We start from the raw sequence: 27,905 nt of genomic DNA, 5'->3' as shown, positions 1-27,905 counted from the left end.
ATAAGGAATATGAACAAGACACTAACAAATAGTATTTTATATAACTGAAAGTGAATATATTCTTGAACTCTTAATATTTTTAAAATATGGATGAAATGGTTGATATATTAGGAAAACTTATATAATATATCCCAGAAGTATCTGAACATTGCAGATACTATGAGAAAACTTCTGAAATTTGTCAGAGTTGTCCCTCAGAAGCACTTACTTTTAGTGAATAATATGATATTGATTGTATACTTGAAAGGTGGAGAGAGTAGCTCTTAAGCATTCTCACACACAAAAGGTTAACTATATGCGGTGATGGATGTGTTAATTCCTTACGTTTATTTGGTAATCACAGTGTGCACATAGGAGCAAATCATCATGTACACTTGAAATATATACAAGTATGTTTGTCAGTTATTCCTTAATAAAAGTTTTTAAAAAGCACTTACTTTTAGAAACAAATGTTTGACTTTTCTAGGTATCTTTCCCTCTCTCCATTCATTTCCTTTTTCACTTCCTCAATTCATTCCTTCCATTTTTGTATCATACTGTAAGACACAGTAGTATATATGTGCTTCACATTTTGATGTCAGAAATGATGGTGATAACTTAAAATCAGTATGACCATGTAATTTATTATACAAACTGTCAAGTGTGAAAAAGGGCATTATTCATAATCATAGTAGGATTACAGGTGGAAATGGGGACAAATGGTTACCAATCACATAAAGGCTAAACTAGCTCAAAAAAACATTTTTGCACTTCTGCACAATAGAGCCAAAACAAATGTATACTGGTCTTTTTATTCACTTAAGCAGCAAAAATGTGACATTGTTTTAGATATCTTATATTCAGAATGTTATTTCAAGTGGAAGCTTTTATTTTTAAAGTTTTATTTTTATTTACTTGAGAGAAAGGGCATGAGCACACAAGAAGGGGGAGGGGCAAAGGGAGAGAGAATATCCAACAGACTCCCTGCTGAGCCCTACATGGCCTCGATCTCATGACCCTGAGATCATGACCTGAGTTCATTCATTTAGTGTGTTCTGAACTTGAACTGCCTTTTTGTTTCCTTGTACCCATAGAAAGAGTGATGTGTTTAAAAATACTGATTAAATATATGCTTAAAATCTATCTTATAAAACCAAAACTATAGTGTTTGTTGTATACCTTTAATGTACTATAAATAAAATTCTGCTAAGTAATGTTTCCAACTGTTTTGTTTACCTTACAGATGACGGGCAGTCACAGGATTAAATGAAGACAAGCTGAAACCATGCAAACTGTTCTTATGCTGGATATTTCACTGTTAAAATTCTCTCAATAAAGTTTTACAACTTTCTCCAAAGACTCATGCAAATGTTTTGTTAAACTTATTTCTAAGCATTTGATGCTATTGAAAATCATATCACTTCATTTATTTATTATTTCCCTGGGAGAGAACATTTATTGAGCATCTACTTTGTAATTTTCATATGTCATTTTTTTATTCAAGTAAAATTAATATTCAGTGTTAGTTTCAGGTGTGCAAAATAATGATTCAGCAATTCCATACATCACCTGATGCTCATCAAGATAAATGTACTGTTAACCCCCTTTACCTATTTGACCCATCCCCCCACCCACTTCTGCTCTGGCAACCATCAGTTTGTTCTTTGTATTTAAGAGTCTGTTTTTTGTCTCCTTTTTTCTTTATTCGTTTGTTTTGTTCATTATTTTAAATTTTGTATTGTGATTTACCTGGTATATCAGATATATTTGTAAATTGATGTTCTCTCCAGCAACTTTGCTAAATATGCTTTTTAATTTTGAAAGTTTATGTCTGGCTTCCATTTGGTTTTCAACATACACAACCATATAATCTTTGAATACTAACAGTTTGCTTCTTCTGTTTTAAGCATTATAACTTTTCCTTCTCTCATAACATTGGACAGACCCACCCAGTACAAATGTTGAATAGAACTGGTAATATTGGACAGTCTCATCTTATTCCTGATAAGAAGTGGAAATTTTAAATTTCACCATGTTTATTGTGTAGTAAAGAAAGTTCTATATTTATCTTGCATATATGTTGACTTTCATCAAACACTTGTCGTGCATTTATTGAGATGATCATAGGATTTTTTTCTCCTTTAATCTGTTAATGTGGTGAATTACATAGGTAACTTCCTCTGTTTTTAACCAACCATTCATTACTAGGGAGAAAAATCGTCATGATATATTATTCTTCTGAATAATCTAAGTCTTAATAATTTGTTTAGAATTTTTGTGTATGTCCTCAAGAGTGACATTAACCTGTATTTTTATTTCATGTACTCTCTTTTTTGGACTTTGGTATCAAGGTAACACTAGCTTCATAAAATGAGTTGGTATGTAAAACCCTTTTCTACTCCCTGGAACTGAAGACTCTGACAGGCTGTGAGTAATGCAGGGCTAGACTTGCCCATGTTTAGCTGTTTCTGAATTGCATCTCCTTTTTAGCATTGGACCCTACCTAAAGTACAGTGACTATTTTTTCAAGCCTTGTGAGTTGCCCATCTTTCCTACAAGATACCCCTAATGATGCTGTCACTACGCAAGCTACCTGCTCCTGTTTCTATGCTGATATTACTCTTCTATACCCAGAAAAATAAACATCATGGCTCTATTAACTTGCCTAGATAATGGTTGTGAATGGCTGACCAACTAGAGCTGTGTACAGTTAGGACTGTAACTCCGTTTATTGTGTTCTTTAATAATAACAGGAGTTATTATAAAAACTTGTATTTGTGAGTACTAAGCCACTTCTTTGTCCTAAGTTTCATACATTTATGACCTCATTTTATACATTTTATGACCTCACAAAAAAGGTCAGAGTGTACCCAAAACTTATATCTGACTCCAGTAAGCAGCAGACTTGGAGATTCAAGTTCTAAGTTAGAAGGCTTGTTCTTTCTCAAAGTAAATATTTCTGAAAATGCCAAATCTAGGAAAATTCACAGTGTACATTATAACTATCATGGTAATCTGATATTTTCATAAAAATTTATAGCAATTTTTTCACCATTTGACATAAAAGGTTTTGTTCTTCTCTTGAAAGTTTTCCCAAAATGTGGCCCACAGATCATATAGTGAGTGTCCCAGATGAAATCATTGATAACAAACATTAAAAATATTTTGATAACATAAATTACTGTGCTGTAGAAAAATATAACTAGAATACTAAAGCCATTTGGAATGGTTCGTATGAAGAAAGAGAAAGGAACTGGTGACACAAGGCGCCATGGCAAAAGACCACAACATCTGCAGAATTTCTGACCTCTCTTCAAAAGTTACTTAAAGGCAGGGAGGGAAAAGCCACAGATCTCTTTTTCCCTCTACATACAACATCTCTATCAGCCTAACAATCACCATATCTCAGAAGCACCTCCAGAGGCTAGTTCTAGCCTTAACACCCCTATTAGTCTGCACAATACAAGAATTACTTGTATCACTGAGCCCCACCCCCATTTGCATCCTCACACTCCAAAAAAATACTTCTGCAACTAAGGGCACTACTCAAAATTCACCCCATTTAGGGAATGGCAAGGGATTACAAGCAGCAATTGTTTCCCCACTTTACAGAGGATGAAAAATATTCCTTAGTCAAAAAGTACTGAAAATCTAAGGTTCAAATTAAAAGTGAGACTAAAGGTAAGGTGTCACACTTAGCCACAAAATATATGAGAGGTCCCTAGGTTGTGGAGTTGGATTAAAAAAAAAAATGAGGGCCTAAGTAAAACAAACAAAAAAAAAAAAAAAAAAAAGGGCGTATGGCTGAAGCAAATTAACTTGGTTCTTACCTATTCTGCCTCCTTTTGGGTATGGCATGAAATAGCCGTGGGTTTCAGTCCTGACTCTGACACTGACTGTCTGATGACAGGAAAGGCATTTAGATCCATTGGGTCTGTTTCATTTCTAAAATAGAAATTACAGGGCCGCCTGGGTGGCTCAGTCATTAAGCCTCTGCCTTCGGCTCAGGTCATGATCCCAGGGTCTGGGGATCAAGCCCCAAATCAGGCTCCCTGCTCAGTGGGAAGCTTGCTTCTCCCTCTCCCACTCCCCCTGATTGTGTTCCTTCTCTCACTGTGTCTCTCTCTGTCAAATAAATAAATAAAATCTTTAAAAATAAAATAAAATAGAAATTACAATATTTATACTAACTGATTGCTATGAAGAATAAATGAAATAACATATGAAATTAGGTATTACATTGCAAATGGATTTGGCTTGTTCCTTTATTTTTCATTTAAACTTTCAAATTGTTTTTATTTCATTTACCATCACAATTCCATCTCTAGCAAGTGATACTGATTTTGAATTTCAAGTAGGCATAGATGTCTTTTTTTTTTTAAAGATTTTATTTATTTATTTTACAGAGAGAGACACAGCAAGAGAGGGAACATAAGCAGGGGGAGTGGGAGAGGGAAAAGCAGGCTTCCCGCTGAGCAGGGAGCCCGATGCAGGGCTCGATCCCAGGACCCTGGGATCATGACCTGAGCTGAAGGCAGACGCTTAATGACTGAGTCACCCAGGTGCCCCTCAAGTAGGTATAGATGTCTTTTTAGCTAACTTTTTAAATGATTTGAGTTTAAAAACTGATTTCAATACATTTATTGATTGAGTAACAACGTAGCTGGTGTTAGACATGGCACCCATTCTAAAGTGGGTCTGTAAATATCTGAGGTCTGACAAGGCTGCTCTAAGTAATGGTATGTGCTGAGAACTGTGTTCCTTGCTGTGTGTGATGCCAAAGAAAATAAGTCAATATTCTGGTCATGCAACCCACACAAGTCAACACCAGAGTCCGTCAAGTGGTCCTTAAGTAACACTGCAGAAGCCAAGAGGACCACATGCTTAACCACAGCAGCTGTTATTTTGGCTTATCACACTTCCGTAGATTTGACCGGTCAGGAAATGGTAAGCCCAAATGGATTCAAACCGTTTATTGCTTACACAGCAAAAGCAATATCAGCTTGGTGTCAGCTCCCTGCACCGGTAGTCATACAGGGACTGACACTGACTGGGAGTTGTTCAGTGACAGACAACACAGGCCGGTGGGTCTCTCTGCCAGTGTGAAGTTCACAGCAGTACCCTAAGGCAGGGAGCATTTTTGTAGTCCACAGCTGTACTCTCAGGTGGAGCAAGGAGGGATGTCCTGTACCCAACTGAAACCAGAGATGGATGCATATATGACCTTGTGTCAGCTTCCAGCTAGATAGGGAGGCAGGTGAGAAACTACTTTGTAGCAGCTTCTCATCAGGCTGCTTACCCCCGCCCCCCAAGAGGAATCACAAGGTGTTCTGCCAAGAGTCACGTGCCAGCCGTCTAGCTTTGCCTACAAGTCCTAAGTAGGAACATGCAAATTCACCAGGGCAACGAAGCAGAGCCAGTTCCCTGCAGTGTTTGACACCAAACAAAAGGTCATATGTATGGTGCCTACAAATATAAAATCTATAATGCTGACTTCTAAATGGAGGAGGTGCTTTTCCTGTTGGGAGTTGTTACAAAAGATCAATTTAGTACACATGCACTGATTTTTAGCTTGTTTCAGAAAGTATCTGGGATTCCAGAAATGAAAAGACCAAGGACATGTGGTGCTTGCTAGAAGAGATAACACTCTGGTGAGGTAGATAGATACATAAGCAGAAAAGCTGTTGAAATGCAGAGGAGAAACACAGGAAGGGACCCAGAAAACAAAACAAAAGAAACAAAAGATAACAAAACATAGTGAGTTGAGTGGCCAGGAAGCAGGAGGAAAACCAGGAGAAGGAGACTCATTGTCAGAGTAAAAAAGGCCACCTGGATTCCCACATCCACTGGTCACTGATTTTGTGTATGTGATCCTGCTGCTATGAGGCTAGGTGACATCTAGGCCTCACATTTAAATCTAAAATAACCTACCAACTTCACACTTAACAACTGAATACGGTTGACCCTTGAACAACATGGGGGTTAGCTGAGCTGACCCCCCTACATGGTCAAAAATCCGTGTATTATTTTGACTCCAAAAATAACTACTAATAGCCTACTTTTGATTGGAGTAGATTAATACATATTTTGTCTGTTGTACATATTATATACTGTATTCTTACAATAAGATAAGCTAGAGAAAGGATGTTATTAAGAAAATCATAAGAGAAAATACATTTACAGTATTCTACTGTATTTATTGAAAAAAAAATCTAGACATAAGTGGACCTGCACAGTTCAAACCTGCATTGTTCAAGGGTTAACTGTAATCAGAGTGGCCAGTTTTCATAAAAAAATACATCTGCTCAGTTATCTCCATTTTATTAAGGAAATAACTGAAGATAAAAAAAGATAAATATCTTATTCAAGGTCACCACATTAGTCCTTTTAATTTCTTTGATTAGTATTTTATGGTGTTCACTGTAACCCTTTGGTTAAATGTATTCCTAAGAATTTTATTCTTTTTGACGCTATTGTGAATAGAATTTTAAAAATTCCCTGATCAATGTTTCATTATTAGTGTATAAAATAAAACTGGTTTCTGTATGTTTAGCTTATATCCTGCAATTTTACCGAAATTATTGATTAGTTCCAAAATATTTTTGGTTGAGTCTTTGGGGTTTTCTATATGCAAAATCATATATTCTCCAAATAGCAACAGTTTTACTTCTTCCTCTCTGATCTTGATATTGTTTGTTTGTCTTCATCTCCTCACTGCTCCAGCTAGGACTTAAGGTGCTATATTGAATAACACTGGTAAAGAGGGGCATCCTTGTCTTGTTCCTGATCTTGGAGGAAAAGTTTCAATTTTTCTCCTTTGAGGATAATATTAGCTGCAGATTTGTTGTATATGGTCTTTATTATGTTGTGGTATGTTTCTTCTATTCACAGTGTGTTGAAGGATTTTATTGTGAAAAGATGTTGAATATTGTCAAATGCTTTTTCTGCATCTATTGTGATGATCATTTGATTTTTAAAAATTTTAATTCCAGTGTAATGTATAGTGTTATATAAGTTGCAGGTGTACAATATAGTGATTCACTAATTCCATATATTACTCAGTGTTCAACAAGATAAATGTACTCTTAATCCCCTTCACTTATTTTACACATCCCCCCACCCTCCCCTCTAGTAACCACCAGTTTGTTCTCTAGAGGTAAGAGACTGTTCTTTTGTTTTGTCTCTTTTTTCCCCCTTTGTTCATTTGTTTCAGAAATTCCACATATGAATGAAATCATATGGTATTTGTCTTTCACTGACTGGCTTATTTCACTTAGCATTATACTATCTAGCTCCATCTATGTTGTTGCAAATCACAAGATTTCATTCTTTTTATGGCTGAATAATATTCCATTGCATATATATATATATGTGCATATATACACACATATGTATATATATCACTTCTTCTTTATTCATCTGTCAAAGGATACTTGGGCTGCTTCCATAATTTGACTATTGTAAATAATACTGCAATAAACATATAGGTGCATATATAGCTTTGAATTAGTGTTTTCATATTCTGTGGGTAAATACCCAGTAGTGTGATTACTGGATCATATGGTAATTCTATTTTTAAATTTTTGAGAAACTTGCATACTGTATTCTACAGTGGCTGCACCAGTTTGCATTCCTACCAACAGTACATGAGGTTTTCTTCTTTCTCCACATCCTCACCAACACTTTTTGTTTCTTGTGTTTTTGATTTTAGCCATTCTGATAGGTGTGAGGTGATCAAAATCACTGTGGTTTTCATTTGCATTTCCCTGATGATGAGTGATCTTGAGCATCTTTTCATGTGTCTGCTGTGTATGTCTTCTTTGGAGAAATGTCTGTTCATGTCTTCTGCCCATTTTTAATTGGATTATTTGTTTTTTGGTTGTTGGGTTGTATACATTCTTTGTATATTTTTGATACTAATCCTTTATCAGATATGTCATTTGCAAATATCTTCTCCCATTCAGTAGGTTGTCATTTTTTTAAAAGACTGATTTATTTATTTGAGGGAGAGACAGACATTGAGTAGGCGGACAGGCAGAGGGAGAAAATCTTCAAGCAGACTCCCCGCTGAGCATGGAGCCCAACGTGGGGCTCCACCCCACAACCCATGAGATCATGACTTGAGCTGAAACCAAGAGTCAAATGCTTAACCAACTGAGCCACCCAGGCACCCCAGTAGCTTATCATTTAGTTTTGTTGGTTGTTTCCTTTGTTGTATAGAAGCTTTTTATTTTGATGTAGTCCCAATAGTTTATTTTTGCTTTTTCTTTCCCTTGCCCCAGGAGACATATCTAGAAAGAAGTTGTTTTGGCTGATGTCAGAGAAATTATTGCTTGTGCTCTCTTCTAGGATTTTTATGGTTTCAGGTCTCACATTGAGGTCCTTAATCCATTTTGAGTTTATTTTTGTGTATGGTGGTAAGAAAGTGGTCCAGTTTCATTTTTTGCATATAGCTGTCCAGTTTTCCCAGCACCATTTGTTGAAGAGACTCTTTTTCCCATTGTGTATTCTTACCTCCTTTTTCAAAGATTAATTGACCATATAATCATGGGTTTATATCTGGACTTTCTATTCTGTTCCATTGAGTTAATCATGTGATTTTTCTTTTACTCTGTAATTGTGATGTATTACATTTATTGATTTGCATATGTCTGAACCATCCTTGCATCCCAGGAATAAATCCTACTTGCTCATGGTGTATAATCCTTCTAGTGTGTTCTTGAATTTGGTTTGATAATATTTTGTTGAGAATTTTTACATTTATATTCATCAGAGATATTGGTCTATAGTTTTATTTTCTTGTAGTGTCTTTATCTAGCTTTGGTATTGGGATAGTGTTGGCCCCATTCAATGAGCTTGGAAGTGTTCCCTCCTCTTCAAAATGTTCACTAAGTGTGAGGATTGGAATTAATTCTTCTTCAAATATTTGGTAGAATTCACCAGTGAAGCCATTTGGTCATGGGCTTTTCTTTTGGGGATATTTTTTATTTCTATTCAACCTCTTAACTTATTTATTGGTGTGTTTATAATTTCTATTTCTTTGTGATTCAGTCTTGGTAGATTGTATGTTTTGAGGAATTTATCCATTTATTCTAAGTTATCCAATTTGTTGAAGTATAAATGTTCATAGTATTTCCCTTTGATCCTTTGTATTTCTGTAGTATCCATTGTAATATCTCCTCTTTTTTCTCTAATTTTATTTCAGTCTTCTTTTCTGACTTAGTCTAGCTAAAGATTTATCAATGTTATCTTTTCAAAAAGCCAACTCTTAGTTTCATTTATCTTTTTTACTGTTTTTCTACTCTCTATTGTTTTAAATTTATGCTCTGTTATTATTTCCTTCCTTCTGCTATTTTGGGGCTTAGTTTATTCTACTTTTTTGCTTCCTTGAGATAGAAAATTAGGTTGTTTATTTGAGATCTTTCTTCTATATCCTGTGTTCATGTATTGGAAGTTAATATTGTTAAAATGTTCATACTATCCAAAACTATTCATAGATTCAATGCAATCTTTATCAAAATCCCAATGGTATTTTTTAAGGAAATAGAAAAAATCCTAAAATTCATATGGACTCACAAAAGAATAGACAAAGTGATCTTGCTAAAGAAGAAAAAAGCTGGAGGCATCAAAATATATTATAAGCCTACAGTAATTAAAACAGTATGGCATTGGCATAAAAACAGACATAGACCAATGGACTAGAATAGACAATCCAGAAATAAATCTGTGTATATGTAGTCAACTGATCTTCAACAAAGGTGCCAATAACTCAAATGGGCAAAGGATAGTCTCTTTGACAAATGGTGCAGTGAAAACTGGATATCCACCTGTAAAAAGATTAAAATTGGTCCTCTATCTTACACCATACACAAAAATCAACTCAAGATGGATTGGAGACTCAAACATAAGACCTAAAATTGTAAAACTCCTTGAGGAAAACATAAGGGGACAATTTCTTGACATTGGTCTGGGCAATGATTTCTTTGCTGTGATAGGCAAAAAGCAAAAATAGACAAGTGGGACTACATCAAACTAAGAAGCTTCTGTACAGGAATGGAAGCAATCAACAGAGTGAAAGGCAACCTTCAAAATGGGAGAAAATATTTGCAAACTATTTATCTGCTGAGGGGTTAATAACCAAAATATATAATAATATCTTACAACTCAAGAGCAGTAAAACCAAATAACTCAATTTAAAAATATGCAAAGGATCTGAATAAGACATTTTTCCAAAGATGACATAGGAATGGCCACCATGTATATAAAAACATCACTAACCCTCAGGGAAATACATATCAAAACCACAATGAGATAACACCTCACACCTATTAGGATGGTTATTTCTGAAAATAGAAGAAAAGATAATAAGCAACGGTGAGGGTATGGAGAATTGGAACCCTTACACACTTTTGGTTGGAACATATAATGGTGTAGCCACTATGGAAAACAGTGGCTAAAACTGTTTTAAATAAAACTAAAAACAGAACTACCATATGAGCTCTCAATCCCACTTCGGAGTGTATGTCCAAAAGAATTGAAATCAGATCCCAAAGAGATATTTAAACCCCCATATTAATCACAACATTTTTCACAATAGCCAAGGTATGGAAATAACTCAGACGTCCATTGACAGATAAATGGATAAAGAAAATGTGGTATATACATTCAGTGGAATATTATTCAGCCTTAAGAAAGAAGGAAATTCTGGCATTGTGACAACATGAATGAACCTGGAGGACATAATGCTAAGTGAAATAATCCAAGTGCAGAAGGACAAATACTGCATTATTCCACTTATATGACTATCAAAAAATAGTCACTCATAGAAGTGGAGAATAGAATGGTAGTTGGCAGGGGCTAGGGAAGGGCAAAATAAAGAACTGGTTTTCAGTGGGTATAAAGCTTCTGCTATGCTAAGTGAATATATTCTAGAAATCAAGCACCTATATTAACAATGGGGTATTTTGTACTTTAAAATATGTTTAATTATAGATCTCATGTAAAATGTTCTTAACAAAACAACAAACATACAAACAAAAACAAAAGACACAAGGAAATTTTTGGAGGTGATGGATATGTTTAATACCTTCGTCATGGTGATGGTATAACAGGTGTATGCATATGTCCAAATTTTTCAAGATGTATACAATAAATATATGCAGTTTAAAAGTATCATTTATACCTCAATAAAGCTAAAAACAGAAAGACAAAGAAAATCTATCCACCAGCAACAGGTGATATTAGAGAAGCTTGTCTGTTCATGCAGGGCAGTTGGTCATAAAATAATAAAACAAAACAAAACAAAACAAAATATAAATAAAATACAATCAGATATCCTGACAATCAAAAAGAAAGAAAAAACAAACAAAACCCCCCAAAAGAAAAATACTAGTCCTTGGTACAGCCAGTTTTGGACCTAAGATTTTTAGAACCCCATGTGCACTTTTCATTATAACCATCATTTTTGCTTAGAACCATCTGTTTTAATTCAAATTCACCAGAAATACTTTTCCTTGCTCTGTTTGTCCCATAAAGTTCTTTTTAAAAATTCATCTTAAGTTCTTTTTTACACCCTTATTGCCAAGTGGGCTGTATCACTTTGCAATTCCACATGCAATATATGAGGGTTCTATTTGTTCTACATTCTCTGCTCCACATCCTCAACAACACTTGGTATGATCAGTTTTTTAATTTTAAAAAGGTGTGTAGTGTTATTTCTTTGGGATTTTAATTTGCATTTCAACATATTGAGCGTATTTTCATGTGCTCATTTGCCATCTACATATAGTCTTGTCTGTTCAGTTGTCTTGTACATGTTTTATTGGATTGTTTGTCCTCTTGTTTGTTGTTTTGAGAATTTACTATTTATTTTTATTTATTTTTGGTATTCTGAAAGTTTACATTAATACCACTTTATCTAAGTCTTTATACATTTTTGCTGGATACTCATGATATTTATTTATTTATTTATTTATTTATTTATTTATTTTTAAAGATTTTATTTATTTATTTGACAGAAAGAGACACAGCGAGAGAGGGAGCACAAGCAGGGGGAGTGGGAGAGGGAGAAGCAGGCCTCCTGCGGAGCAGGGAGCCCGATGCGAGGCTCAATCCCAGGACCCTGGGATCATGACCTGCGCCGAAGGCAGACGCTTAACGATTGAGCCAGCCAGGCACCCCATGATATTTATTTTTAAAGAGGTTTCTTGCAATATATCTTTGACAAGTTTCTCCAATTTTTTTCTCTGTTCTCAGTAACTGGAAATTTTCTTGATCTAACTCTAGATCACATTTATTAAGACTTTATTTTTTATTGTTTCACTTCTTTATCTTTTTATTCAGCTTTCTAAAGATTTGTTGAACTGATGATTTCAAGTCTTCCACTGAATACTTGTCTTTAGCTCCTGATTTCCAGTAAATTTCTGTCTACTTAATTACCTTAATTAACAGACGCCTAAAACAAATATACAGCTTAACCAATTAAGTCTCCTTCTTGAGTTTTGATACCAATATTATGCCAACTTGCTACAAAGTATTGGAAGCTCATTCTTTCCCTCCCCAGTGGAAGGGTTTACACAGCACTAGTCTTATATGTTTCCCATGGATTTATAAGCCCTGACATCCCTGAACCTGACAATAACCTAATGTTTTTTGAAAAGGAAAAAAGTAGAATGTGGGGAACAGGAATTCTTAAGTTGTACTGACTTTGGTTGAAGTGTTTTCACTGAGCCAATCTCAACTTGGAGCAAGCTAAAACCAGGGAAACATGCTGATTTCTGTTACTCTCCCCAAGTCACCTGAGGACTAACTTTGATTAAGAAATTTAGGTGAGGGCGCCTGGGTGGCTCAGTTGGTTAAGCGACTGCCTTCGGCTCAGGTCATGATCCTGGAGTCCCGGGATCGAGTCCCGCATCGGGCTCCCTGCTCGGCAGGGAGTCTGCTTCTCCCTCTGACCCTCCTCCCTCTCATGCTCTCTGTCTCTCATTCTCTCTGTCTCAAATAAATAAATAAAATCTTTAAAAAAAAAAAAGAAAGAAAAAAAAAAGAAATTTAGGTGAGAAGACACTCAAGGGGAAGACAGAAAATGCAGTCAATAAAGAAAGAAGGGGAGATTTTTTTTTCTTGTAGAAGTGGATAAATCCCTGTGTTTTGTTCTGCTTAGACTTAAGTCTATCCATAAAAGGTGTGTGGAAGTCTCCTTATATCCTTCAGCTTTGGATCATAGACCAGTGTCAGGATCTATCTTTGGGTTAGTAGCATGCTGAAGATGGATCCTAGCTGCCTTAGCTGGGGACCCTGGGTAAAAGATATATAGGCTTTCTGTTGCTCATGTCATATAAATGAAACCCTAGACTGTGTAACCTTTTGAGTGAGGTTATTTTCACTTTGTATAATGCATTTGAGATTCAGCCATGTGGTTGTGTATACCAGTATTTCTTTCCTTTTTATCCTTAATAGTATTTCCCTAATAGATATACCACAGTTTTTTTTTTTTTTTATACATTCACCAACTGAAGGACATTTGAGTTGTTTTCAGTTCTTGGTAATTATGAATAAAGCCACCATAAATTTCTATCTATAGGTTTTGAATTAACATAACTGTTTTTTCTCTTAGATAATAATCTAGGAGTGGGATTGCTGGGTCATGTAGTAAGTATATGTTTCAAACTATAGGAAACTGCCAAGCTGTTTTCCAAATTGGCTGTATCATTTTGCATTCCCATCAGCAATATATAAGAGTTCCAGTTGCACTGCAAACCCTAGTGAGCTTTTTATTTTTATTTTTTTTAAGATTTTATTTATTTATTTGGCAGAGAGAGACACAGCAAGAGAGGGAACACAAGCAGGGGGAGTGGCAGAGGGAGAAGCAGGCTTCCCGCAGAGCAGAGAGCCTGATGCGGGGCTCGATCCCAGAACCCTGGGATCATGACCTGATCCAAAGGCACACACTTAACGACTGAGCCACCCAGGCGCCCCCCCTAGTGAGCTTTTTAGTACTGTTGTTATTTCTCTCATTTTAGCTATTGGAATAGGTGTGTAGTGGGTAGCTCATTATGCTTTAGATTTGCATTTCCTTAATGGTTCATGGTGTTAAGGATTTTATAATAATCTTATCAGTCATTCATTATCTTTTTTGGTGAAGTGTCCAGTTCTTCTATTTTAAATTAGTTTGTTTCTTCTCTTATTATTGAGATTTGAAGATTCTTTATATATTCTGGAAATAAGTATTTCATCAGATATGTGCTTTGCAAACATTTTGTACCCATATGTGACTTGGCTTTTCTTTCTCTTAACCATGCCTTTTGAAGAGCATAATTTGTTAATTTTGAAGGGCACCGTATCAAGTTTTCAATACATTGTGTTTATGGTGTCTTATTTAAGAAAACTTTGCCTATCTAAGGGTCACAAATATCTTCTTCTTTGTTTCCTTCTAGAAGTTTCATTGTTTTAAGTGTTCCATTTAGTTCTATGATCCATATTAGGTTAATTTTTGTATTTGGACTAAAGTCAAGGTAAAGGGTCATTTTTTTTCTTATGGAGTCCAATTATTCCAACATTATTTCTTGAAAAATTTATCTTTCTCCATTGAATTGACTTTGCACCTTTGTTGAAATTAATTGATCATATGTATGAGTCTATTTCTGGACTCCTCTGGTATGTCACTTTCTTCTCAATACCGCACTGTCTTGATTACTATAAGATTATATTTAGTCTTGATATTAGATAGTGTGAGTTCTCCAACTTGTCCTTCCTCGGAATTGTTTTGGCTATTCTAGTTCCTTTGCCTTTCTTTTTTTTTATTTTATTATGTTATGTTAACCACCATACATTACATCATTAGTTTTTGACGTAGTGTTCCATGATTCACTGTTTGCGTATAACACACAGTGTTCCTTTGCCTTTCTATATAATTTTTAGAATCAGCTCTGATGAAGTGCATTGAGGAATGAATGGTTTTAGGATAAATTGAAGCAGTTTTTCTTTGAAGGACACAGATAAATGTGCAAGTAGCTACAGAAGGATGTATGGGATGGGGCTTACTATTTTCTCCCCTTAACTTGGGAACAAATCAATGTAGAGGAGGTAATTTATGGTTCAGGAGGGAAAAGCAATAATTGCAGGAGCAAAGTCGCTGAGATGTGGAAGACATGGGATCCTGAGCAGAGGTGAGGGGCTGGTTGCAGTTAGGAACATGTATGCAGAGAGGTGGCAGAGAATTTGAGGGTAGAAACAGGTAGACTGGGTTTAGGAAGCTCTGAGAAGTTCCAGCTTTATTACTTCTATTATCTCAATGAACTATTCAGGGAGGTCATTAGAAAGAAGGGGAGTTGCTAGCAATTGAGGAGTACTGTGGTATGGGTAAAATGAGAGTGAAAATAAGAAACCATTCATTCATGGTCATGCATTTAAGATAAAATAATGGTTTTAAGGTTTGAGATAAAATGTAGTTTTGAGGTCTTCTCATCATCACTTGGTTGCTCAGACACAGGAATTATCATATTATTATGTGGTCATTATATTAGTAGTAGTAGGAGGAGGAGTTGTAGCATAGTAAATAGCTATAAAACCCACCTCCTCAAAGGCACTAAAAGCGTGTATTAGTTTGCTCAGGCTTCCATAACAAAGTACCACAGACTGGGTGGCTTAAAAACAGAATTTTTTTTCTTATAATTCTGGAGTCTACAAGTCTGAGATCAAAGTGTCAGCGGAGTTGGTTTCTGCTAAGTCCTCTCTCGGCTTGGAGATGGCTATTTTCTCCTTGTGCCTTTACATGGTCTTCCCTCTATATATGTCTGTGTCCTAAATCCCTCTTTTTATAAGGACTCCAGTCATATTGGGTGAAGGCCCGCCCTAATGACCTCAGTTTAACTTATTAATCTCTTTGGAAAGATCCTATTTCCAAATACAGTCACATTCTGAGTTGCCAGTTGTTAGGACTCCAAAATAGGAATTTTGAGGGAACACAACTCAACCCATAACAGTACTATTATTTTTTCTATTTTAATATTATCTTTACTCCTATTACTAATCCAATTAATTTTATTCTGGTAATGACCTTGCAAGGTAGGAAGTAGTCACTGAAGCTCAGGTATTATATCTCTTGCCAAACCTCCCTAGGAATGGAAGTCAAACGGATATAACTTGTATATTTTTTGAGTGGGGTGTAGCTGACATAGAAAGTCAATCTATTTGTTATCACTACTTCATTTGTGATCATTAAACTAGAAATATTCAGCATCACAAAAGAAAATAATAATCAAGGATAATCAAGTTTTATGAATCTATAGAGATCAGTGGAAATCATACTGGATGTAGAATCCAATGAAATGCAGACAGTCAGGCATCTGGAAGAAACCCCTACCAAAAGTCCCCCCGCCCCCTGCACTCCTGAGGCAAATGATTAGCAAAGGAATCCTCAGGCCACTGCAAACATTCACACCTTCACACCTGCCAAAGCCATACATCTGTGATCACTTCTGAGAGAAATAAAAATGGCTTCTACTTCCCTTAAAGAAAGGCATATCATTAGCAATACCTAAGAGGTTGTGGAGCACCACCTAGAAATACCAAGAATCTAGCACTAGCGGTACAGAGGAGAGCAGAGAAGGAGGTGGAAAAGAGGAGTAGTGGGAGTTAGTCTTGAAGAGAATCAGCATTGTTCTGTATAGCAACTGCCTCCAGGGAGGCTATTACAGTTTCCTTATGCCATGTAGGGTTAATCCCCTCAGACAAAGCTACTTCAATTGGCAAAGAAGACTCTTCAGAATTTAGGAGTTCAATGTCCCCAGCTTTGTCAGGGACTTCTAACATGTTCCCTTTCCAACTTTCAGGATTCCATTGTTTTCCAATCAATGCCTTCACTTTAGCAGTAGACACCCTGCAAGCCTCGGAGTTCAACTTGTGTTGTAATTCAGCCACTCACAGGATGAGATTGTGGGTTTTCAGCAATCTGAGTCCTGTGACTCTAGGAAATAAAGTCTCTTTCAGGACAGACACAGAATGTATCAGATCGTTTATGTGGTGTTTGAGCTGGGAATTTGAACTCTTGAGTTCATTCTTTTCTTTCCCTACTTTGTCCAGCAACACTAGGAACAACCAGCCAATATCATTATACCTGTTAATTTGATAAACATATTTGAAAGCATCATATGCATGATCACCTAGTTCCTTGCTTCTTATAAGTACCTTATTAGGAGTATCTAATGTTGATATTTTGCTTATTTCTATTGCCAGATTGTGTCATGGCTATCAAGGCTCTCTTTACTCCTGGAAATAGAGTCATTAGTGCCATTAAATCTAACCAGATCAGAAACCCCAGAACTAATTTAAAAGATTTTTGCTTAAGATTCTGTTCTTCTGGGGACACCTGGGTGGTTCAGTTGGTTAAGCGCTTGCCTTTGGTCAGGTCATGATCCCAGGGTCCTGGGATCAAGTCCTGCATTGGGCTCCCTGCTCGTCAGGGAGCCTGCTTCTCCCTCTGCCTACCTCTCCCCCTGCTTGTGCTCTCTCTCTCTCTCTGACAAATAAAATCTTAAAAAAAAAGATTCTGTTCTTCTGGAAACATTTGGTACCATAATCTATATTAGTAAGGTTCTCCAGAGAAACAAAACCAGTAGGATGTTTATATATATATATATATATATATATAAACATGAGACGATTTACTACAGGAATTGACTTACGAGATTATAGAGGCTGGTAAATCCAAAATTTGCAGTGTGGGCCAGCAGCCTGGAGACCCAGGAGAACCAATGGTGCAGATAAAGTCCAATATCAATCTGCTGGAGAATTCCCTCTGGCTCACAGAAGATGGTTTCTTTGTTCCATTTAGGCCTTCAACTGATTAGATGAGGCCCACTCATACTATGAAGAGCAGTCTGCTTGCTCAAAGTTCACGGATGTAATTTTTTTATTTTTTAAAAATTTTTAAAAAGATTTTATTTATTTGACAGAGAGAGACACAGCAAGAGAGGGAACGCAAGCAGGGGGGAGTGGGAGAGGAGAAGCAGGCTTCCTGCCGAGCAGGGAGCCCGATGTGGGGCTCGATCCCAGGACCCTGGGACCATGACCTGAGCTGAAGGCATACGCTCGATGACTGAGCCACCCAGGCACCCTCACTGATGTAATTTTTTTTAATAAAATTTAATTTTATTCTAGTACATTAATACCAATGTATGCCTGGTAACCCAGTGATAATTCATAGGTTTAGTAGTTCACAACATTTTTAGAAAGCACATAATATTAACATTCAAATAAGGCATTATAGAAAGTTTTGTAAAGAATTAAATGTTTATTATAATCCTTTTTAAAAGCCTTGGTCCATTTTGAAAGATCAACATTGAATTTTTAAAAATCAAAAGAAAAAGAAAATGAGTTTTTCCCCACAACATACATAAAGAACCACTTGCTTGCTGACATTTGTATTTTAAGTTCCTGGAACAAAATGGGTCAAATGTTCAAAGGCAGTTAATAACAGCTTGTACAAGGACTTGTTTCATTTGATTTAGCACCAAGTAAAGTGAGAGTAAATATGCCATTGAAGATGTAGTTGTGTTTCTCCTCAACCTCTCATTGCCTCACTCTTCCTACCAGGTCACAGGACATAAGTATGTATCCTTGTTGCCCCACTAAGAAGTCAAATCATCTTCATTTTTAATTGGCTACTCAACTTATACACACAGGCAGAGTTCTTTTCCTGCCAGATGATAGAAGGGCAGTGAAAGCTAGCAGCTGTCAACTTCTTTGATTAGAAATAAAGAATTCCTTCAGCAAACTCAATTACTTTCTTGGTCTTTTTTAACCTGTCATGTAAATCCTTTTAATTGCTACACCTGTTTATTAATTATAATTGCTTTGTATGTAGGGAATTTTCCCCAGGCATACCTGATCTATTTCTATTTCCTAAGGACAAAGTATGCTTGCTTTACTTAGGGCCATGGGTTTTCTTTTCTTTTCTTTTTGTACTTTAATTTGTTTCTCATCAAGGCAGATCATCCATAGTGATCAAAAAGAGAAATTGGCAAGCAGATACTAAAGCACATATTTCTTAACCTGAGTAACATCTGAAAACATAAGACTGTAATTACATTTTCCATTGAAAACTCGACTTCGGTGCTTTTGCAAGAACCTCTAAAGCCAATTTCTAACATAAATCATTTTCCTCAATGCACATGTATTCTCAAAAGAAAATATGTCATAGGAAAGTAATATTTTCCTATATGCTAATTTAATACAATTTTATAGCAGACTGAAACCTCTGAGTAAACTGAAGGTATTTTTAATAACAAAATAAATATAGCATATATGGCTAAGCTTGTAAGTTTCTTAGTGTAAAAGCAGCAGTGAATTTGCATCCTGAAACTAATCCGCATATCCCTTGCTTTTTTTCTTAAATTTGATAGACATGGTGTCTCACAAAACCATGTACCACAGCGCTAATGATGCCAGTTTTTTGGCATCAGGATAGGCAAATTTCTCTGGTGAGATACTTTCCCAAATGGCATGGAAGTTTTTTAACTTTTCCAGAAAAATAAGAACATTTTTATCAACCATTTACTCTTCCAAACAAAAGTTATATTACAACCAACTGCTCTTTTAATTAGGCTTTGGAAGATTTTTCAAAAGTTACGACATACCTGATGTTTTTGATTTGCACACATATAGAAGATAACTGGATAAAACACACTAGATGAAAAGATGAATCTTAGTATCTGACTTATTTGGCACATCCTTAATTTCCAGAATAACATCAGTAGAAGTGAAACTAATAATCTTCAAAGAATTCATACATGCAATTCTCAGGGCAAGGAACTTCTAAATGCAGAGATGAGGAGCCTCTGCTTATCTTACTAGTTACATGCATTTTTCCTCAGAGTAACTGATGCTTTCTGGTTTATTTGTGGAACTTTTGTTCTTAGGAAAGCATAGATATAGGGTCAGATCTTGTCAGTTTCTGTTCAGGAGAATGGTTCCAACATCCCAACACCACATTTTTCTGGTAATATTCCAGGACTGACCCTGTTTGGATTTCATAAGCCTTCAGTCTCTTGACAACTGTCTCCAGCTTATCATCCTCACACTGAATGAGAGGCTCTCCAGTCAGGCCATCGATGCCCACAGTTTTGGGAGGGTTGAATTCCATGTTGTCGACTTGGCCACTGGCTAGATGAACCCAGCAAGCAGTAAGACGTTGCTTAATAACTTCAAAAGGCACTTTCAGATTAATTACTGTGTCTATTTGATAGGCTCCATCCAGGGCTTTGCCTGTGGAGGTGTCCTTGGAAAACCATCTAATAGCCAGCTATAGTGGGTAAGGTTTTTCAGCTCACGAAGGGCCAGTTGAGTCATGACATCATCTGGGATGAGCTTCCCTTGGTCAGTGAAAATCTTGGCTAACACACCAGTTTCTGTGCCTCGAAGCATGTTGTCTTGAAGCAGGCCCCGCTGGAGAGGTGCTTCAGTGCAAAGTGGTTGCTGATACAGGACAACATCGTACCCCCATGATCACTGCGCTCAGCAACCTCACCAAGGACCCCATGGCCCAAAGGAGAGGCCCAGACAGAGCCTACAGGGGGCTCCGGCCTGGCTGTGCGCTCTTTCTGCTCCACGGCGCAGCCCCGGAAGGCCAGCTGCAGAACGTTAATCTCATTCAAAAACACCCTCTAATTGGAAACATAAAATTATCTATCACGCCATGTGTAAATTTAATGAGATCAGAGATATAACTGCAATTTGATCCCCAGAATTGATTAAGACCATGAAATTTTGCCAATTTTGCATTTCAGCAGTTGTTAAAATTAATTCAGTACCTATGCTGTAGAAGCACAAATGGCAATTAGTGACCCTTTATCTTTTTCTTGTATGAATTCATTTAGGAATGGTTGGACTTCCAGTTAGGTCAGATTCTGGACCTCTGTTTCATTTTTTCCTTCTCCCTATACCCACTTTTCTTCTTCTTCTTCTTCTTCTCCTTTTTCTCCTCCTCCTTCTTTGTCTCCTTTTCCTTCTTCCTCTCCTCTTTTCTCCTTTTTAAGTTTTTATTTTAATTCCAGTATAGTTAACATACAGGTGTATTATTAGTTTCAGGTGTACAATATAGTGATTCAACACTTCCATACATCAGCCAGTGCTCATCACAACGAGTACACTCCTTAATCCTCATCTCTCTCTTTCTCTCTCTCCCTCCCTCTCTTTTTCTCTCTTTCCATATACTTGGAGGCATTATCCCTACCCTATTTATTTATAAATTTCTTTTTCCAGAGAGCCTCAAATTGGTATCATGAGGATTAGGGACCTCCCACATTGCAATATTTGTTTTTTAGAGTTTAAGAACCCTGAGCTTAAGTTGGTTTTGAATTAATCTCTTGGTATGCTACAGGAGTATCATTGGCATTTTTCCATAATTATTCTCAGGATTGGGATCTTTTTTGGTGACAGGCATAGGCAGCACCAGAAACTAAAATATTTTGTGGAGTCCTAGTGAGCCATCTGCCTTTAGGGTTGTGGACCTCAAAAATTCAAATCTTCAAATAGCAACTACTCTCCAAATAGTGATTATTCTTCCTCCACACAAGTGACCACCTGACCAGTTCACATATTGCATATATTTCACAGGGTATAGCCTTTCCCATGAGTGCTCTATAGAATGGGGGACCAATGCCTGGTTGAGATTAATTGGTGCCAATTAATTGGTCACAGGGTAAAAGTTATTCCCCTGAGCCTAGTGTCAGTAATAGTTTATTCTAATTTTTGAAACACATCATTCATTCTAAGACACATAGATGGGTCTGGGCCATGACAAATGTCCCAGGGCTACTTTAAAGAGGACATCAACCCTATACTCCAGTCCACAAATGCTCATTATTTATCAAAACTTCCAACTTAGGCTGGTCAAATCTATAACAGAAACTTGGTAGAACTTAGCAAATGCAACACAAAGGAGGACACTCAAAAGGCAAGCCAGCCAGTAGGTAACAGCTCAAATTACATACTTTCTATCAGACAGCAGAGCCACTTATCAAGCCAAGGCAAGAAAAAAAAGACCCCCAGTAGTAGTGGTCATCACCTAGGCTATACTGCTCACATTGCCAATAGTTGTGTCCACTCTGAAGACACAGGATGGGCCCCTCACCCCAAATTAGGTTCAGATAATGCCACCTACACACCAAGAGCATATTCAAAGTTTTAACATTCACATAATGAGGATTTTGAGGGAGAGCAGAGTGGACTTCCCAAACGGGTCTGAAAATATCTTGAGAGAGCAAGAAAAGGAAACTGGCTTGGAGTTTCTATTGTGTTTGGGGGGGCACCATGGTGAGTGTCCCTATGCATAAGTAGGGTCTTGCATTATTTAAAACTCCCATCAGCACTAATGAAGGGTGCACTTTATCAGCTTGCCCAAATGTGGGTAGATGAACAAGAGGGAGAGGCATGGCATAAAAGCTTTCAGTAGTCCACAAAAATACAAAAATGGAGTCAGATTCTTTATTGCACCACCCAAATAAGTCAATCAACTGTACTGATAGAGGATTGTATCAAATCTGTTCTGTTTGACTTAAGCAACACTGGATAAGATTGACAACTATAACTCCTAGTAGGATGATTGGAACCATCTGGAGAAGAGACCTTAGCCAGTTGCAGTCAAGCCAGTTCAATACGTAAAAGCATACAAAAGAGTCCAGCAATAACAACATAAGGCTAAAGAGAATCATATCAGTGTCTAGAATGTTAAACTTATTCTTTGTTTCAAGGCTGTTCTTTCTGGAGTCAGCAGATATTAGGAGGTTTCTGAGAGTTTTTAAACTAAGATTTGTTTTGGTCAGCAATTAAGTTATGGATGATGGTGTCACTTGGTGTTAAATTGACCAGATGTACGATGGATAAGAACTGAGAGAAGGAAACAGAAATTAATAGTCTCTTTCTCTACCCTTGACCACCCAAGGTCAAAGATTTTCTCTCTCCACCAGCCAGGGTTGTTATTCTCTTTCCATAGCCACTTGATTGGTATGACTGGTTCCTGCAGCAATCACTTCACCGTTTTTTCCAATCCTCCCAATGTGTTACTCAAACCATATCCTTGATTTTGTACCTGTGTGGTTCAGAAATTTCTTCTTTGTATTTCTTGTACCATTTGAGATGATCTTGCAACCCCTGACATGTGGGCCATGCCCAGATCACCTTAGGGGTTATTACCTCACATTAATGATTATTATTATCAATATCCACAATTGCCCAAATCCATCAAGCATAGCCAGACAACTAAAGAAGCATCAGATTAGAGTTTCCCATCCCCACAATCTTGTTTCTTGCAAGTTCTAGTAGCCTGATATCCCAGGAGCAGGTATGGAAGTAACAAATGATAGAGTGAGAAGAGTGAATTATATGGTTTGGATTTTCTTACAGCCCGTCTGGGCTTCCTCCCGCACCCCACCTCTAACCTCATAATTAGGCATTTTATTTGAATGGAAGGCAACCTTCTGTGGAATTACCATTTTAAAGCCCAAACTGCCTATCATAAGTATGTGTTCCACTGGGAGCTGAGCCTTTATTATCCAATTATCTTTTTCATTTTCTCCTTAACAGTTTACTTTAATCCATCTACTGCCTGGGGATGATATGGGGCATAAAATGTCCATAGAATGCCTATATAACTTCCCACTATTTGTTATTTTTTGCTATAAAGACAGTATCAATGTCTAATCACATGTTTAGAGAATCAAAATATGCTACATAGTTCACCTAAGAGGCACTGAATAGTATGGTCTCCATTTGCTAAGTAGACAGGGATGGCAATACCATATCCTGAAAAGGTGTCTATGAAGCCAATGCCCAGTGGTACTCTCAAGAGGAAAATAGGGGGGCTATTATAGTCTGTTTGCCAGGATTGGCCAGATCTAGTACCTCAGGATATGTGCCCCAAAGCTCCCTTTGCCACTTGATTGTGTAGCTAGCAGTTTGGGCACATTTGCCAGGCTTCTTAGCCTCGTGTACTAAGTCTTGCTTTTGGAGTTCAGCCCTGGAATCAGTAGATCTTGCTTTTGGGGTTCAGCCCTGGATTGTAGATGAATTACCATACCTGTGCAATGTTATATTCAGATGGATGCTGTATCCAGGTGTCCTTTTCTGGATACTGCAGATTTGATCAGTATGATGGTTGCTTTTATGTGTCAACTAGACTGGATCACAGGGTGTTCAGATATTTGACTAAATATTATTTCTGGGTATGTTTTTTTTAAGATTTTATTTATTTATTTGACAGAGAGAGAGAGAGAGAGAGAGCAAGCAAAATAGGCAGAGAGGCTGGCAGAGGGAGAGGGAGAGAGAGAAGAAGGCTCCCCGCTGAGCAGAGAGCCTGATGCGGGGCTCTATCCCGAGACCCTGGGATCATGACCTGAGCTGAAGGCAGATGCTTAACAGACTGAGCCACCCAGGCGCCCCTATTTCTGGGTATGTGTATGATGATATTTCTGAATAAGATTAACAATTGAATTTTACCATTTTTGGTAAAATTGAGTAGACTGAGTTGGTAGACTAGCTAGTAGACTAGAATTGGTAGACTGAATAAAGCAGATTGCCATTCCCAATGTGGGTGGTCATCATCCAATCTGTTGAGGGCCTGAATAGAACGAAAAAGCAGATGGGGGAAGAATTTGTCATCTCTCTGCCTTACTGTTTAAGCTGGGACACCAGTCTTCTGCCCTGAGACAGACTTATACCATCAGCTCCCCCTGGTTGTCAGGCCTTCAGAGCTTTCCTGGGTCTCCTGCTTACAGTGTGAGGTCCTGGGACTTCTTAGCCTCCATAATCACTTGAGCCAATTCTTCATGATAAATAAATGAATAAGTTAATTAATATCCAATTGGCTTTGTTTTTCTGGGGAACGCTGATTAATACAGATTTTGATACTGACAGTGGTTCTAGAGGAATAGACGTTAAGAATGAGTTTTCTGAACTGTTTCAGAGTTTCTGGAATTGACTCTCCATACTTATTAGATTTAAAGATGCTAATGACTATTTCCAGTAGTAAAGAGAGCAGTGATAGAACATGGCAGGATCTGGCAATACAGATAAACAAGATATCTGTACTGTATACTCCTAATAAGCCACTTATAAGAAGCAAGGAGCTGGGTGACTGCATATATGATAGTTTTGAATATTTTTTGGAAAATTGGTGAATATAATGAGATTGGCTCATTAGGAGGTTGTTCCTAATGTCACTAGACAAAGTAGTGAAGCAAAAAGGATTGGCTCAGGGATTTGAATTCCCAGCTCAAGCACCACATAAATTTTCTAAGAGCTTCTATGTGTGCCCTGAAGGAGACCCTTATCTCCTGCAGCAGCAGGGCTGAGATTGCTGAAAATCAAACAGAATTTCATACAGCAGTTAGCTGAATTACAACACAAGTCGAACTCCCAGTCTCACAGGGTGTCTACTGTTAAAGTAAGGTCATTGATTAGGAAAGAATGGGATATTATAAGTTGGAATGGGAACATATGGGAAGATCCTGATGAAGTTCAGGACATGAAGCTCTAAATTCTGATGAGTCTGCTTTGCCAGTGAAAATGCCCTCCCCAACCCCAGTGGTAGCAGCTTTTCCACTCCCAGAGTTAGCAGCTCTTCCACCCCCATCTGAGATGAGCCCTGCATTACTTGAGGAAACTGTAATGTCTTCACCCAGGCAGCTGCCATGCAAGACAATGCTGATTCTCCCCAAGACTCACTCCCACCACCCGTTTGCTTCTATACCTGTAATTAGATTCAAGTCTCAGCAGACCCCTAAACGTGAGGTACAAAGCATGACCCATGAAGAGATGTGCTATACTCCAAGAGAACTGAGCTGCAACTGGAGGCACTACCTGGTTAAACTTATGATGATCCACTGTCATTCTCCAAGACCCATCTGTCTTCCACATAGGCCAAATAGTCAAGTTGATATACATCTGTGCGCATGTGTGTAGGTCACCAACAGGGGTTGTGAGTCTTGTGTGATTTGCTGCCATTTAATGTCTCTACAGAGGCTGAGAATTATCTAGTCATCCTCCTGCCAGGCACCACACTGTCAGCCTTTTGGCTTTTGCCCATAAGTCAGTGATCATGTAACAGGGTGCATTCTGGGAAGTGTTTTCCAGGGCAAACACCATGGAAATATCCTTTTGAACAAAGTTCCTTTTTTCATGCACTGCTGTAGTACAGTTTTCTTTGGGGTTGCACAGAAGCAGGGACCCAGTACACCTCACTGGCTTTGAATTCAGCTGATCTATCTGTGAATCAGGCCCAGGTATCCTCAGGAACCTCAAGTGTACTAAAGCCCCCAAGAAGCCCAAGGTGCTGGCACAGACCCCATATCTGAGACCACCTCATCTGGAGGGTGACCAGACACTTTTTTATGTACTGTGACATGCCATAATGCCTATCTTACCTTTTCCCCTGAATATACCACTTCCAGTTAATAATGGATGCTTTTGTACAATATCTATTTTGTTGGTGTTCTGATTTGCTGTTGCTTTGTCAGTCTTTCAGAGTCCACCAACACCCGATAACAAGCCACTAATAGTCTCTCAAATGAGGTACACCATGTGGTCACCTGCTGCCTGGTGGGAGGCTGTCCAAAACCCCGGGGAGCACCATTGCCTAGTGATCAGATCTCTCTGTCACAAGCTCCAGTCTGCATAATTGTCAATTACTGACACTTGTATCTGAAAGGGCTCCTTAGAGCTGAGTGGCCCAAGTGGAAGTCTATACAGCTTGCTAGATAGTTTTTAAGGCCTGTTGCTGGTCAGGGCCACATTCAAAGATGGTTACTTTTTCCTCATATGAGGTATGATGAACTTCAAATATTGAACAAGTCTCTCAGACATCCCCTTTTGTTTACTGGAGTTTTTAAGGTAATCAGTTTTTCTATAATAAGTTTAGGGATTGTTCCCTGGGCATCAGCACTCATGGTTACCAAGAGTATTAGTTGCATTGCTGGCCACTGATTCTTGTCAGAGTTAATCCTTCAGCCCTGGTTACTCACATATTGTACTATTTAACTAAGGCAGTCTGTATGTTGTCTTTAGCCCTTCCAGCCAAGAATAATGTCATCCATGTAATGTTATTAGAAAACCTGTGGTGAGGTTTCAGTCTTTTCTATGTCTCAGCCTATTCAATGATGAAAAATCATGACAGAGTTCAGATCGCCTTGAGGCAGCTCAGTTAACATATATTTTATTCTGACCCACATGAAGGCAAATTAGCTTTGATCATGTAGATCCAGGGGGATGCTGAGAAGAGATCAGCAGTGCTCAACACTGCACATCAGAATCCTTCAGTCCGCACAAAATGCTCAGTCATCATTTTGCTATCTGGAATTGCAGGGATTAGGGAGACTACTGCATTGAGTTTACAACAGTTCAAAGTGTCAAATACCATTGGCCTTTTTCACCAGACACACAGAAATAATATAAGATTACATGGTTTCTTTAAGCATTTCTGCCTCCACTAGTTCTTGATTACCACCCTGGTATCTTTATTGCTTAACTACATGAATAGACTTGGAAAGTCAGGCAGACTTCTGGTTTTGCATTCACATCACCACCACTATTCTAATTGTGGTATTTCTCAATAGGGAATATCCCTTAAAGTCAAGAAAAGTATGTAACAACCACTTTAGTGGGTATTGGCCCCAAAAGGCCCACATATATGGTTTTATAAGTCAATTGTCCAATCTGAGATTTATTTCCAAATCTAGTTAATTTGAGGCTGTATAATTTTCCTATTGCTGCTATAATAAATTATCACAAACTTAGTGGCTCAAGGCAAAACAATTTTATTCTGTTACAGTTCTGAAAGTCATAATTCTAAAATTAAAGCATTAGCAGGCCTGCATTCCTTTTGGAGACTTCAGGGAGGAATCTGTTTCCTTGCCTTTTCCATATTCTAGAGG

General features: G+C 37.6%; 1 pseudogene; it reads right to left on the bottom strand.

Annotated features, from left to right (window-relative positions):
• Window positions 1–19,829: 19,829 nt before the first annotated feature.
• Window positions 19,830–20,518, bottom strand: LOC110571161 (annotated as a pseudogene).
• Window positions 20,519–27,905: the final 7,387 nt, after the last annotated feature.

Source organism: Neomonachus schauinslandi, chromosome X (assembly GCF_002201575.2).
Source record: "Neomonachus schauinslandi chromosome X, ASM220157v2, whole genome shotgun sequence".
Classification (NCBI taxonomy): Eukaryota; Metazoa; Chordata; class Mammalia; order Carnivora; family Phocidae; genus Neomonachus; species Neomonachus schauinslandi.
Note: the sequence above shows the minus strand (reverse complement) of the source record. Positions and strands in the feature narration are given on the sequence as shown.